Genomic DNA, 15,923 nt, shown 5'->3' with positions numbered 1-15,923 from the left:
TTTGCTTTTCCTTTAAACTTTTAAAAATTTTCCCTAGGCGTGTCCCTGTTTCTGCAGTGGCATGTTTGGTATCTAAAGAATCTCTTCCCTTTTTTTCCTTCATTTACGTCAAATTTCTCTCCTTTTTTTTTTTTTTAACTTCTCATTTCTCTCTAAGACATCATCTGCACTATCCTTTCCACAGTGATGGAGGCTCGTGCACACATACAGTCATCTGTCACTTTAACTGAGCGTGCAGTATGGGAAATGGGGAATTCACAGCCTTCTGCTCTGGAAGGCAGAGTAACCCTCCAGAGAGCTAATCTCCCCCTCCCTCTGCCTCTGGTAGAGGAATACCTCTGGGAGAGGTCTGGGCTCTGGTCCAGTTCTGCATGCAGCCCAGTCACCTTGGGCCAGGCTCCTCCCTTCTGCTCGCTCGGTGAGTAAATATCTTTTCCAGGACGCTTCCCAGTGAATGAAGCAGAATCCAGGGTGGAATCAGTGCCTAGGAGTGGCATCTTTTTATGCTACTATGATTTTCATGTTGTGCCCTGCTGGGTCAGTGCTTTGCTGAGAAGTCTCTGTGGACTGAAGCAGCCAGGTGGGTAGCGAGTCTGGCCTAGGAAGGTAGCAGTGAGCTCTGCTGTGGGGGGGCATTGTCTTTGGGAGGAGGCTTTTTGAGGTCAAGGTGGGACCAAAGGGGAATTTGATACAACCAGAAATTGGGACTCTGAGGCCTTGGCCAAATTTCCTAGGAGTAACTGGAGCTTGAAGAAAGTAGGGAACTTGTGGGTTGCACATGGCTATGCAGAGGGAGCACTGTGCCATCTCCCAGAGGGGATGCTGGGCTTAACCCACCGCTTTCCTCTACCTGTCACCTCTTCCACCATTTCTAAATTGATCTGCAAAGCATTCCCACTCCCAACTCTCATGCCTGCTTTACCTTGATTGTGTGACTACCAGCACGGATTTCTGTCAGATGCTTAACTGACCTGCATCTCTATAGAAAAGATCACCTTGAGCCTGGCATGGACTTTTTCAGTTTCCTTCCTATCCCTGGCTGTAAAAGTGGATTGTGTTTCTTTAAATCCACTCACTTCTTTACAGTTGCTGTTTTGCAGGAAACAGTGCTTAGATCTTTAATCTGAAAACAAAACAGCTCAGAATCCCTGACTGTATTTATCTTTGCCCAAATCAGAAGGGCTGGAGGCTTAGACACCAGGAACCTCTCCCTAGAGGTAGGTGCATTTCACCAGTGGATGAAGGGATCTATATATAACATTCAGGTGAGATAGGCTTTTGCATGTGAAGGGCCCCGAAGGTACTACATAATTCCACTCTATTGAGGTTCTAATACTGCACCTGTCACTGCGGTGTCAGTGTGATATTAGAGCGAGTCACTGGGGAGAGCATATTGATCCCATCTGTATACAGTTTACAGCATCCTTTGCATCCTTTATGTCCAATGCATCAGTCCTTGCCCAGTTCTCCCCCTCCTCTAACAGCAAAATCTTTCAGCCATGAGCCAAAGCAAAACGCCTTCACCGGCTCTGATGTCCTCAGGAAACGTGTTGGGCTTCTGCCACGAGTACAGAGACTACTTCCACACCCAGAAGCTTTCAAGCAGTAAGCAGGATTAAGACACACAGCCGTAGGCTTTTCTGTGACCTTTGGGTATTTAAACAATCTTGGCTTGGCTTCATGAATATGAGTAGACTTCTATCTGGTTTCCAACCCAGCACTCTCCCTGCACGGAAATACTTGAAAAAGCTGTTTTGACTATGTTTTTAGATGGCTTTCTTGGCAAAGTAAAAAATAACACTGTAAGTGATAACCAGACTTTATACCTTTACTTCCCCACGATGTTTCCCTCTGTTTTCAAGCCCATTCTGTTTGTCTTATGCTCACTCTCAGTGCATTTTTTTTTGAGATTGAAAATCCTGCGTTTGTGTGTGTATGTAATGATTTTAAAGGCTTTCTCCAAGCTATTCTCCCACTAGAGGGTACTCCTGCTACATCAGAAATAGACATTGAGGGCTGGACTTAGTTCGCAATGCGTCCCTCTTCTTTCGGAGCAGGCTGTTCATTGACAGCCCAACCTGGATGTGTTCCGTTGTGCTGCTTCCCTGCTTCAGCAGCCATGGAGCTGCCTTGTTGCTGGTTGTGCAGGAGCCCAGAAATGCTGCAGGCCCACTTTGGCCTTTCCTGTTTCCACCCTGTTGGCTACACAACACTGCTCCCCTGTCAGCAGAGGCAGTTTGTCTGACCCACTGGCCCTCAGGCTGGGGGCCTGAGGTTAGTGCCAGGTCCAGCGAGCATGTGGAGAGCCCCGTAACTCACACCACCAGATTCTGAGTTGAAAATGCTCTAATGGCTACGTGGTCTTGCAGAGGCAGGGCTGCTGCTGAGCTGAGGGGTAGGGTTTGTGTGCTCTTGATTTTGGGGCATGTTACTGGGGTCAGGAAAGAGAAATTTTGCTGGCCACCCTTTTTTAGACAGGAGATCAGACCACATGGTCTATGCGGGCCTTGAACTCTGTGCTGTGTTGGCTGTGGTTGGATGGGAGGTTCCCTTAGGAGCAGATTTATTTGGCTTTCATGTTGCAAGACTGCAAAAGTAGCTTTGGGAATGGCTGGACCCCATCCTTTCTCCTCCATGCCCGATCGACCCTACTGTTTATGGCAGGTAGGCTGCCTGTGGACAGGCTGGCAGGACACGGCACATGCTGTGGTTTATGCTACTCTGGGGGCTGTTCTTTCATTGCAGCACAGTTTCAGCCTCTGAAACCGCACAGCTAGTGGAGGTGATTTTTTGTTTTCAGCTCTCATCCAAGGAAAAGCCCCAGGTTTCTTCCCTGTGGTCCTTCATATCCTGCCAGTATCTCCCCTTGATACCTCCCTGGTCAGTAGAGCTTCTGGGATTTCCACTACTGCCTGCTGCTTTTTCATTTGAGCATGCTCATGCTTCTGTCTGTTCACGCTCATTAAATGAGTAGGCAGGAATTACAGTCAACCATCTATCACCAGAGCCAGTGTTTCCTTGACCCAGTCAAGATGAAAGAGGTCAAAATCCTTCTTTCCCAAGCTCTTGCTAGCAGCGAGATAGCCAGCTATGGTTTTCTGGCAGTGCAGATCTGAGACTATGCTGGGGGTGGTTCTCCATCCTAAAAGAAGCCCAAGTGGGCTCTGTCACCAGCTACACAAAGTGATACCTTTAGAACATCATCTTTTGCAAAAGAGAGGGCCTGTGGCATATGCTGGCATTTGGAGCAGTAAATCCCAAAGGTGGACCATGAAAGGGAATGACACTGTCTCATCAAGTCTATCTTAGGCCTCTCCGGAGCAGCTCTTATTTATACGTGCTGCCTATAGGTGGGTCTTCTAAGGGTGTGCTGCCAAACACAGGTGAGAAGATAATCCAAGACACTAAATGCTCTGCCTGAGTATTTGGTCTTCTTTGGCTGAATCCATAGGCTGTGGGATCTCGCAAGAAGCCTAGTGGTGGTTGGGATGTAGTTGTTCCTGGAAGCATCAGTAGAGCTGGCTCCTCTTCCGATACCTGTGTAGCTGCCAGAGTAGGGGTAAGGAATGACATTGATGAAGCTGGAGAGTAAGTTATACTCTGAAAACCAACAAAGCCTTCTCTCTTCCTGGAGACTGAGCACTGAGGTAGCAGAGGCCATGCTGGGAGGCTGGAATAGCACTCTTTGCTCCCCAGGACTGGAAAGGAAGTCGGGGTGACAATCAGGAAGGGGAAAAATGGAAAACAGAGCCTATAAAGGGGAGTAACTCACCACTGTGACTAACTATTTCTCTTGGAAAACCTGAAGAAAGTAATCTAGCAGCTCAGAATTACAGTAAATTACAGACCTGGCTTAGTCTGTCTGCTGAGTGCTCTCAGCCTCTATTGATTTCAGAACCAGGCTATGAATTGCTGCCAGGTAATGAGCTGGCTGGTGGCTGAACTCTTATATACTCCCCTGGACCCAGTCCTTCTCTTTGTCCTAGTTCCTATCAGTGGCTGTAGATGCTATCAGTCAGTCCAGCTGAGTGGAGTATCTACTCCATTTTACCCCCATGTAAATCCAGAGGAATTTCACAGATGCTGTAACAGCCCTTTCAAGCTTGCATCAGTGTAACGGAGCCCCTTTTTCTCTTGAGTACATCCGATTTCTGGTCATTATCCAATATGCTCCTGAAGGCAGCAGGACATCTTGAAGCTCTGTTGGAAGGAGGAGTCTCTATTTCTTTCTGCCACCCTCAGCCACACACACTGAGGGCAGCCTGCTGAGCGTCCCCATACCGTGCGCTTCTGATTCCTTCCCAGCTGAGACAATCAGTCTGGGAGGTGGAGAAGAACATCTCACCCCACCTTGTGCACACAGAACTGCCAAGGCTGCTCTGGAGAGTTGTCCAAACAAACATCTCTTTGTGCAACCCATAGCAATTATGACATGCTGAACTCTGTATTTTTTGAAGCAGGGGCATGCTGCTTCTGAGGACAGAGGACCATTTGAAACATCCCCAGCTGGGGGACATGAGTCAGCTCCCGCTGGCCGGCCTCATCTGTTGGTGCTGACAGGTCTCTGACAAGCTGCTGCTTCTCAGACAAAGGGGGAGTCTATTGAGCCAGAGCTCCCTAATGGAGAGGTTGCGAGAGGGTGGATGAGACTTGCTAATCAGGAGGTGTCTGGTGCCCTGTGTTGGGACAGCTTTATTTATAATGGTGAGTCATGCGTGCTCAGGTTAGCAGCCTTGGGGGTAGGCAGATGTAAACAGAGGGAAGACTTTCCCTTAATAAGAGCTGCAGCCCTATAATCGAGGCAGCTCCAGTCCACAAGATGTTCCCAGCCTCCAGCTGCACTTTGTTCAGCTAAAAATCTGCTGGATTTGGTCTGTTCTCCAGCTTTTCTTCTCTTATTCTCTTCTGACCTTTTCACATCATGCCGTGGCATGCAGCTCTTCCTCTCCCCTGTTTTATGTGCCTTTGCTTAATCTGTGATGCCTATTTTGAGGCTTTTGGTGTGGTGATCTCCGAGTTGGGAGGCACGTTGCTCTGTGTTTCAAAGTAAATGATAAAATACATGGTGAGGTACAGAGCAAAACTAGCAGGGAACCTTTGTGAAAGAGCTGCTCTCTTGGGTGATCAGACAGTGAGGGATTCAGGATGTGTTCTCCAGGGCTCAGAAGCTTGGAGACCATGGGTGGCTGGGCTTTGCTGGAGGTCTGTACGAGCTGTGTTGGAGGTCTGGAGTGGGAACAAGGCTGGTGTTATGGCTGGGGAGTGGGGCTGGCAAGGAGAGATGGGAGGAGGGAGAGAGGCAGAATAAAGCCAAGCTGCTGCTCCATTGAGGTTGGCCCATGAGGCTTTGGAGGGGGGACATCGAAGAAGTCTATGGCTAGGGGAGAAGTGTGGAAGAGCACCATTTTGGGGTCTAAATCTAAATTGCAGAGGATGGACCAGCATGTGAACACATCGCATGAGGAAATCCTCAGTACCAGCCTACAGTGTGTGGGGGAAGGGGAGGCGAAACTAATGAAGATAGATGTTGTACCTGGAGGGATGTTTGCTCTTGCTTCCATTAGGTATTCAGACATATGAGAAGAGTGAAGAGCCTCAAAGACCCAGAATAACCTTGGGAGCTTTATCAGGACCTGTGCCTGTGGTTCCCTCCCTATGGGCTGACACAAATGAAGTGACTAATGATGGTTACCCTTAATTACCACAAAACAGCTTAAAAATTGAGCACCTTTAAAAAATGGAGCTATGTCAAATCCTTACTCCAGCATGTGCTGTCTGTTGCTGTGCCTGCTGAGCTGTTTGTTTGTCTGATGAAGGGGGAAAAATAACATGAAGCTGGAGACAACCAGGCTGAGAAAAGGGGCTTTTTTGTTTGTTTGCAGTCTCAGCCTTTCCAGGAGGGTTCCAGTAGGTGCCAGTCTCACCTTGTGGAGCAGGAGAGAATGGAAACTGCTAGCAATTCTTCACAGAAGTATGAAAAAATACAGCACAAGAGGGGGTAGGAGAAAAATGAAAGCCTATAGGAAAGAGCTCTGTTCTCTGGGATGCTCACTTCATTACTTTTTCCCTACTCAGCAAAGTTTGTCTAGGGCTCGGCAGCACAGACCGGTCCCCCTCCCGCTCTTTAATTAGTGTGTAGTAAAGGAAGAAGGCATTGGGGGAAGGAAAGGGAAATGGGATATTGGGTTTTGATGCCCCAATGGGTAGAAAAATGCATGATTTCCAAATATGATAGTTAATACTTAATCTGAAAGACTGTCTCTTATCAACAGGCTGTATGTGACACCCCATTACGTGATAATGGAATCCTATATGGAGACCACAGGAGACCCAGTTCCATTCAATTAACTTAGAAAACAGCAAACCTCTGAAAGTATCTTTGTCTTCTCTTTTCCCCACCTTTCTCTCGTTTTTTTTACCCTGAGAAAATGAGAGAGTGAATATTTCTATTTTGTTTTGCAGAGGATTAGTACCAACTAATAGGATTAATATCCCGAGTTGTGTGGCAAATGGAACATTGTTAATAGGGTGATTATTAGAGAATTATATGGAGGGGCAAAAAATTTATAACAGTTGAAATGAAAGCATCACTGTGTTGGGGAGACTGCCATTTCTGTGCAATATCCCAGCTGCTGGCCTGCCTGTTCTGGCTCATACTTCTTTGTTTCTCAGGCTTGCTTTGCCTCTGGGATTGACTTCAACATCAACACAGGGCAGGAAGCAATTTCAGAGGCTGGAAGTGCTGGATGCAGAGAGCTGGCATCTCCTCCAGGGCTAGCTACCAGGACCCTAAAAGTAAAAGGAAGGTAAAGGATTTACAAGTACCAGATAGTCAAAATTCCAGCTGGCATCCCAGGGAAGCCGTCCAGCTGTCAGGTGGACTTATGATGAATAGCTCCCATCTCTCCCTCCTGCTTCCTTCCTTTCTGGTCGGTGTGGCTTTGCCCATGGGTTCTGACTGCAGGCAGGCAGCAGTGAGAATCGCAGGGTGTGTCTGTGCCCATGTCCTCTGGGAATGTTTAGCACTTGAACACTGGTGGCTGCATAACACATGCAGGAGAACTTTACTCTGTATGAGTTTGCAGGGCCAAATACAGCTGGCAAACATTTTGTAGTGGTTGTGTGCCATTTCCAGCAGGTGTAAATAGGCAACTTCTGCAAACCAGTGGGTAGAAAGGCCTGGAGTCCTGGTTCACAGCTGGGAAGGCATATAGCTACATTCTGCTCAGAGCTTCCATAGTCCTTAGCAAATTAAAGGACACTTAGTTGTTTCCCAAAGTCCATATGTGTGTGTGGGTCACATTTCCCTAAAAGAACGTGTGAGTGTGAGGTCCTCAGGGTGGGACTTTGGGGAGGGAGGTTTCAGCAGCAGCTGACCAGAGTTGATGCATGGAGATTTTTTCTGACATCTGTCTGGGAGTGTCCTGATGCACTGCATAAATCCTTCTGTTCCAGGCCACAAACCAAAGCCGTCCACAGCAGTGGATGGTTAGTAGACAGGGGACTGGCACAAAGGGCTTTCTGCCTGAGAGGTATTATCCCAACCTCTGTATTTCCAGATTCCTAGAGGCCTGCACCATTCAGAGGTGTTTGGTGTAGAGGGCTTTGCCTGAGCAACTGTTAGGGAATTGTTTCTCTGAACTGGATCGCCATTACACCATGAGTCACTACTATTTATATCAGCTGTCGATCTCTCCCAGTGGCAGCTATTTCTGGCTACCTGCCTTGTATTCAGCAGAGATTTAGCACTTTTTTTTAATTGAACCTCCTTTTAATTCTTTTCCAAACATTTCTTTTGTTAGATTGTTTTTCAGCAGCTGACGAGCTGTCTGGAGTTGAGTTGCCCTCACCTGCTGCATGTTGTTCTGCTGAAAATGGGATATCCAGTGCTACTTTTCAGCAGATTCAGCTTTGTCTAAAAGAGTACTTTGCCACAGAGTAAGACTGTCATGCCATCTAGAAATGAAAGGCTACAATACGAAACAAAGCACTTTGCATCAAACATGCATTTTAAACACTGTAGAACTGCAATCCAAAGTAGAAGGTTTGCTTTGTTTATGGCTCTTGTTACCCAAGGAACTCTGCAAGGAAACAGTAAATAATCGATTCTTGCAAATAGATAAAAAAAGACCGACCCAGTTTATTGAAAAGAGAAAAGAAATGGGCCATGTGAAGGGCTATGTCTCAGCCATACTGAGGAAAGTATGTAGCAGAGCTGAGGGTCTGACCAAAATCTCCTGAGGTCCATTTGGATGCTCTGCCCATGAGGCTGTGCTTTCTGCTGTGGTCTGGTTTCCCTCCCTGACCTTCCTGTGCATACTCAGAATTTCCAACCTATCATCATCGGTTAATAAAGCACAGTCATTCTCCTGTCTTTTATCAGGACCAGGATTTTCCTTTTACTCCCCACATCCCAGTCAACCAAGGGATCTCCTGCCTGCCTTGGGCTCTCCCTGTAGCAGAGCAAAGACCTAAACTGGAAGAAATTGTGTAGGATCTGTGTGCACTTCCAAGAAGGAGGAGGTCCTCTGGGACCTGCTGGGACACTTCTATAGCATAGCTGATTTTCTGTGTTGTGTGAGGCGGGGGCACAGTTGTTGTGGCACCTGGCCACACCTGCAGACTCAGTGTGAGTGGTGCGTTACCCATTTTACAGCTAGGTCAGTTGAGGGCAGGTAAGACAGGAGTGTCCTGAGGAGCTCAGACTGTTGGATCATGTACCCTGACCCTCTCGCAGAGAGGTCTGAGGAGCCATCTCTGCTCATGCATGAAGCCAGCTGCTCTAAGGCAGGACATGTAGGAGCAGCAGGATGGTGTTCTACCTTCACCTCCGTGGAAGGTAAAAGTCTGTGTAATTTAAAGATGAGTTCCCTTATGCCAGGCTATGAAAACAGTCTTCAGAACACCCCCAAGGTTTCCATTTAATTACCAATTGCAGCTGATTTCACACAGCAATTTCTAAGCCTCCAGCAAGGCCTTGTGGCAGTTCTTTCATCTCTCAGGCTTATTGGGAAAAGCTGTATTAAATGTCTTTTAATCCTGCCTTGGATACACTACCTTTGATCACCTACAATTTTATACATCTGTGCTCAGGCTCACGTTCCTACATACGTGCTTCCCCATCCAAAATGCTTTAAACTGTGTCCGTTGATTAGAAAGTCTCTCCTGACTGATATAAAGCATCCTGCAAACTTGACTGAAATACCCTGATAGCTAATGATGATCCAGGGTGTCTGGGCGATCCACCCGTAAGTTTTGGCATTGCTGGGTAGACTGATGAATGTCCATTCCTCATTGTGTTTTATTCCATGTTTTCTTCGTAGAGAACAAGTTTCTGCAGGGAGAAAAAACACAGTAAAGGTCCTTTCATGAAAAGAGTGAGCTTTAGTTGGATCTGGGATGAGACACTTTTATGTGTTAATGTAACTTCAGTCTCAGTTGAATGTGGGACGTGAGAAGGTAGGATGTTCCCAGAGATGATGCAGAAGTCTATACCCTAAAAACCAAGGGTGCTCCAGTTCATTGAGGACAAGGTCAGTGTGAGGAGCTGGAGCTCTGAGCTCCTAGTCTCATGTTCAGGGTACAGGACACTGTGCCCCTTATGATGCTTCCTGTCTGAGGAGAACCTGATCTCTTTTTCGGGAGGATCATAGTGGTAACAATAAGGGATTGTATTTGGGATCCAGCTGGACTCCCAGTGCTCCTGAGCACTGCAGATGTGCCATGGGAGTTGTGCCACTTCACATCAGCTGGAAGGCTCTCCCTTGTGCATGTCATGGGGGCCTCTGTGAGAGCACTGTCATTCAGAAGAGTCCCAATGTCCATCAGGGAAGGAAAAGAAAAGCCAGGAAAAGGCGTTCTGGGGAGGATACCGGCAAAAGTTCCGTGACATACAGACAAGCTCTATATCACAGCCATGAGAGCAGCCAGAAATCCACACGAAGCACTGATGGGATTACCTGTCTGAAAAAGGCAAACAAGCCATGCCCTAAAACTGCTGTTATATAAATGGGGACATCTGCCTACACCAGCAGCTCTGTGTGACCACCTGGACTTAGACTTGCATCAGTGCTGTTGGAACATATGTTTATTTCAACTACGACAAGAAAACTGAGTGTGGGGTCATGTTGTGGAGGCCTTGGGTTTGCGTACTGGAACAGGAACAATCTTTTTCCCAGAAAGTCATTATCTTGATACTCAAAGAGAGAACAGCCGGAGAGGTTTGCGATCTAAACAGCCAATCTGAAAATAGCTTAGCTCTCTAGGAAACGCAAGGTCAACTGCCAGATGGGTCAACTCCAACCCTGAGCTCTGCCAAGACCAGTATGTTTTGCACTCTGCAGCTTTTACACGGGATCTTCAGGATGTGACATTACCAGGCAGAGGCCCTTCTACTGAGGTGTGCCCACTAGAACCCTAAGAGCCTGCCTCTTTATAAGCATCATGCTTATAAAGAAAACATGATATGTTTTCTTCTCTGCATGTGACACTGCTTTTTGTACAGTGGGAATGTCATGAGATCCTCCATAAACTTCTCTTTCTACACAGCAGACGAACCTGTGGTTTTGGCTGGGGCGGGTAGGGGATAAACTAGGCTAATTTCCTTTTGCTTGCTCTATCAGACAAGAGAGTGAATCCTAAAGGAGTCTGATCCAAGAGTTAGATGTGAAGATCCAGCACGGGCACGCTTGCCAGGTCTGATACAACTGTGATCTGATGTGTCAAATGCATTTTAGGGTCTCAGCTATGTGACAGCTTGCTAATGACTCTGAGCTTCAGGAAGCTTTGACTGATCCCACTGGGAGCTGGCAGAAAAAACTGTGGGAAAACTTTTTTTTTCCCTAAAACATTTTTGTCAAAATCAAAACATTGAATGGAAGCATGTCTCTTCCAGCATCATTTTAAACTGGAATGTGTCAAAACAAATGCTTTTATTTTGATATGAGTGAGACACAATTTTTACTTTACATTGCAATAAGGAAACAACACATTTACCATATTTTTATTTATATCTCTGCTTTTTGGATAATTATCAGGAACGAGGAACTACATGCTTCCAAAGTGAATTCTTGGCATTTCTATTCAGAGATTTTCAATTTTTTGTTCATGATGAGAGCAGACAAAGATGTTCAGCCAGTACTACCTACAGGAGGGAATTCCCTTTCAGACTCTCACCTCTGGCCGTGATGTTTTTTCTTTAGCTGCAGTCTCATTGTGCAGACATTTGAAGGGGTCATCTTACAATCTGGGTTCTCTGGCTATTTAATGGTCGTGCAATTGAAACCAAAAGCCAAAATAAGTGGAGAGTATTTGGTAATATTTAAGTGTGCTCTGGGCAACCAAATACCGAGCTGAAGGCATAAGTGACGATCAAAATAGAAGGCAGAGGGATGCACTTCTGCCTTCAGAAAAGAGTCAGGCAATGACCCTGGAATCTCGGTGTAGCACATTAATCCTCTGGTTCCACCTCGAGCTGTCTCTTTCCTTGAGACAGGAGGAAGACTTTTCCTTCTCTTCTGCCTGGCAGCCCTACAAGGGCTGGTTTAAGTTGCAGTCAAACATGGCTGCAGAATATAATCATAACCTTAACCACCGTTTTAATTTCTTTCCAGCCAAGCATAGCAGCTGCTGTGAAAATACCGCTGAAATTAATGTAGGACATTTTACTTTGCTCTTCCTTTTGCTGCTGGTTTGCTAGGTGAGTCTGGGTGGGTGGTGCAATGGCTGTACCTCAGTTTCCCTTTGTGTCTGGTGGTCTGCAATCTCATGCTGTAAAATGGGTAACGCATCACTCATGTGTACTGTCTCTGTCTAAAAGAGATTCCTGTCCATACAGTTTGGGAGTGCAGCTCCAGCAACTGAAGTAGTTTTGGTGCAAAAGCTTGGAGTGAGATAAGCTGTACCAGCTGAAGGATCTTTTTCTTTTTTTGTGAACAGAAGGGTGCTTACCCCACTGGCCTTCTGTTTGAACACCCAGGCTGTGAACTGGTGCTCAGGACTGTTTGGATGGGTGGATGATGGGGAGCTGAGACAGGTCACTTGGGAAATCTCTCTTTCCAGACTGGTCTGACAATTTTTCTGCCTACTTTGAAGTTCCCACCTGGAGGAAAAAGAGCAGCAAAGGTGAAAGGGTGTGAGTGGAAAGCAGGAAAGACATGAAAGGAAACAAAAATATTATCTTCTTTCCACCTGCTAAACAGCCCTGTTTAGCCCCAAAGGGGGCAATCAGCATGGTGCTTGCCCTGTTGCTTGGGTCCCTGCTGATGGAAGCAGTATCATCTGTGAAGATCCATTCCTATTTCTGGACTGGAGCCACAGAAAAGCCTTCCTTGGCCCCACTGAGACAGGGCTGACATGCCCATCCCTTCCTGGTAGATGAATCAGGGAGCTGGAGACATCCAATGAGCCTGGTAGAGGAAGGATGCCCTGCCGCTTGCCTGCTTGTTTCATGCAACCTGTTCTCTGAATTCAGTTGTTTTAGGCCCCAGAATTTCAAAACTGTGTAAATAAATCATGGTCCTGTCACACATCAAACTGAGCTGCCCACAGATAGCAGAGCATGACTGAGCTTGATCAGAAAAAGCCAGTCCGTGTTCGCTTTCCTGTGCGTTGAACAGCTCTGCTTTGGAGGACAGACTCAGCCTGGGCTTCGAGGCGGAGGATGCTCTGGTAGCCATGCTGACCACAGGGCTTGGGGTGGCATTGCCCCCAATTTTCTTGCCTGCAGGCTGAAAACAGCTTGTGGGTTTTTTTTCATGCGTTTGCCCCTAGGCTAATGGTGATTCTTGTCTTAATTGCTTTTTAAAGCATGCAAAGCTCAGTGTCTACCTCAGATAGTACTGAGCTCTGTGATGCACTTTTCATTTTCCCAAATACCTTTTTAATTAAATTGGAGCAGAACACTCCATTTTCTAGAGCTATCCGTCTTGGCACGTTTCTTGTTTCTGCTGGGCAGGCATTATCCTGTTTATCACTGGCAAAATCTGGTGAGTTTTTCATAGGCTTTGGGATTTGCAAGGAAATTTTCCTGCGGTAAGCAGATAGCTGCTCACACAAAAGTTACTCTGGCTGGCTGATGTGGGTTAAGCATGTGCTGCATCAGTCCAGGGAGGGTTTGTTGTAGGGCTTAGCAAGAAAAATGTGGTGCCTGTGATATAAAGGAATGAGGTTTTGCACTACATTACGCCTTCTCTGTCCCTGAACTCTGCAAATCTGTGTAGGACAAAAAAAGACATTTTCTTCTGGCAAAGATAATGGCTTGGAATTTGGTTAAAAGGATAAACCCAACCCTGTGACTTTGGGAAACAGGCAGCTATTCTGCTCCATCACAGGCACCTGCGATACTGGTGACCTCTTCTACTCAACATGGAAAATTTGTTCTCTGCAGCACGTGTTGGCTTGACAGACCCTTTGTTGCACTATGCCATTTCAGATCTCCCTCCTTGCTCTGGGATTCAATGGTCGAGCACCTGTCCTGCCCCAGCACACGCAGCATCGCTTTAAAAACCCAAACCCAGATCACGCTGTTGGAGAGATGAAGGTCAGCAGAGTGACTCTGTAGAAATGACCCTTTCTTCCTCTGAAAGCAAACAGCGAGCATCTGAGTCACATTTGCTTTTCTGGAGGAAAAAAACAGAGGCTCTTTTCACTATCTTTACCACTGTTATCCCTGCAGAATCAGCTCCGCTGTGGGAGAGCACAGCAGTCTTCTCTGCCTTGTGAACCAACAGAATTACGAACTTTCGTCCAAATGAAGGCTGTCTACATACCCTGATTGACTTTGTGCCTATGCCTTGAGCTACAGCTGTGCTATCCTTTTATGGGAAAGGGGTTGTGGAGGTGTCTGACATGGCCCAGGGAATCTTTTTATGGCTGGTGATGATGACTGAGCCGAAGAGAAAATTATTTGATCTCCCCAGCTGAGTTCATGGGCATTTTCTCTTGGCAGAGGGGTTTGAGGAGTCATTTTTAACATGTGAATTGAGCAGATTTGTTGCTGACCTTGAGAAAATGCAGGTGGTGCCCCACAGTGAAGCTTTGGAATCACAGCCTTTAAAAACTCCAACACTGTGTGAGAGCTCTGGATTTTCCTCTGATGAATTAATTTCATTTGATAGAGACAATGCAGCTGTTTACTTAGCTGGGCACTCCTCACTTCGAGTTGAAGTGATCAGGTGGGAACTGAGAGTTAGTGCCTGGCAAGGGCTAACACTGCCAGCACGAGAGCAGACAGGAACCCAGAGATTTAAGTGCAAGTTGCTCCAACACCCATGGAAGGAGCTGTAACACCAAATCCTGCATCAGTGTGGAACAGAGAGGTCAGTGCACACCTCCAGAGAGGGACACTGACACGGTGTCACTGTTCTTGTTCCTGCATTTTAAGGTTGGAACTTGGAATCTCCTCTGTTAAAGTGGGGAAGTTGCTGTAAGAACTGCAGTCTCGGGAAGTCTCTGCTTGGCTCTGAACATATTTGAATGTATCTCTGGCCTCTGGGGTTCAGGTTGTTTTCATTTCTCTTTTGTGGTTACCTAAGAGGAACTTACATGCTCAACCTTGATGTGTCGTACCAATGTTCTGGGACTCACCCAAAGAAAGGTTTTGCATCTTTGAGACATCTCTTTTGTCAAAGACAATTGGATCAGAGATGTTCAGGTTTGAGTTTTGGTTTGGATTTTTTTTTTGTCACAATAGTTTTGTCTTGAAAAATGTCATTTTGATGAAACAGAAATTGCTCAGGAAATCTTACTGATTTTGACAATTCTGCTTGGAAGGGAGCTGGGGAGGAATATCTTGAAAGTGCTGGAGCTCCCAGTTATGACATTTTCTGAACGGAAAGAAGTTTTGATTTATTTCTTTTTCTCTTTTCAAAATGTTTCAAAAATACTGTTTTGTGGGGGGAAAAAAAAGCTGAGCCTGAATGAAGTACCTGAAAAAAAGAAATCAAATATTTTGACTGATCCAAGACAGTTCTTCAGCATTTCGTTTTGCAGCTTCGTTGGCTTTTTGGACAACATAGGTTGATTTAAAAATTGTTGGTTGTTAAGCTCTGCTATCCATACTCACAGATGTGTTTCTAGGTTGAGCCAGTGATGTATGAACGTGCTTCTTTTTGTGGTGATAAATTACCTGGTTTCATAGCTGAAAAAAACTGTTTTAATCCATTAACTATAGAGAACAAAATACGCCAAGACTCTCAATTCATGGAACCATGCAAGGATCTTCCACTTTATGAATTATTCAGGAGCAGTGGTGAAAATGAAGTACCCATTACATTTACAAATATTCCACAAAGAGTTCAAGGCTGAGCAGGAATAGATCAGACAGCATTTATTGTAAAGCCTTGCTGAGTATTACAGTAGATGTAATTTCCCGTAGTAATTAACGCAGGATCTGCAATCCAGCTTTGAAAAGGCGATTGAACCTTTCCCTGTGAATTTAGGAATCATCTGCATTATTACACGGTATAGGTGACTTGGAGCGTTGAGCCTTTGTCTAAAATTAGTCCTCAGTGTGGTGGATGATTAAAGAGGGATTGTTCCTTCGGGCTACTTGGGATTGATGTTTCCTATTAAAAAATGCATTGCTAAGGATTTGTGAAATATAGAGAGCTCCTCTGGTTGCGTGTAACTTATGCAGATATGCTTAAGCTATCAGATAAATGATAAATGATTTCTATAAGTTGGATGGGTAGCATGACCCAAGGGTAGGGTTTTTTTTTTTATTATTTTTCTTCCACTCTAAGAATCGGAGAGCGCCATTTGTCAAGGCAACCAAGTGAGGTGCCCGGAGATTGTATGTCAAAGACTGTTCTGTCTGGAGTGGGCACAACAGGAGTTAATAAAGTTGCACCTCCTCAGACCTCTTCATTTCTACTAAATTTCCCTGCCCTTTTCCTTGTTTTTGAACTGTGCTTTCTTCTGGT

At 45.9% G+C, this 15,923-nt stretch overlaps 1 long non-coding RNA gene across 1 annotated transcript in view; it reads left to right on the top strand.

Annotated features, from left to right (window-relative positions):
* The first annotated feature begins 4,560 nt into the window (after positions 1-4,560).
* The window catches only part of LOC142065996 (uncharacterized), a 147,089-nt gene continuing 135,726 nt past the window's right edge, over positions 4,561-15,923 (top strand). Inside the window, exon 1 of the long non-coding RNA XR_012663593.1 lies at positions 4,561-4,704. This is a non-coding gene — a long non-coding RNA (uncharacterized LOC142065996). The remainder of the gene's footprint in view (positions 4,705-15,923) is intronic.

This window comes from Phalacrocorax aristotelis, chromosome 18 (genome assembly GCF_949628215.1).
Source record: "Phalacrocorax aristotelis chromosome 18, bGulAri2.1, whole genome shotgun sequence".
Lineage (NCBI taxonomy): Eukaryota > Metazoa > Chordata > Aves > Suliformes > Phalacrocoracidae > Phalacrocorax > Phalacrocorax aristotelis.
Note: the sequence above shows the minus strand (reverse complement) of the source record. Positions and strands in the feature narration are given on the sequence as shown.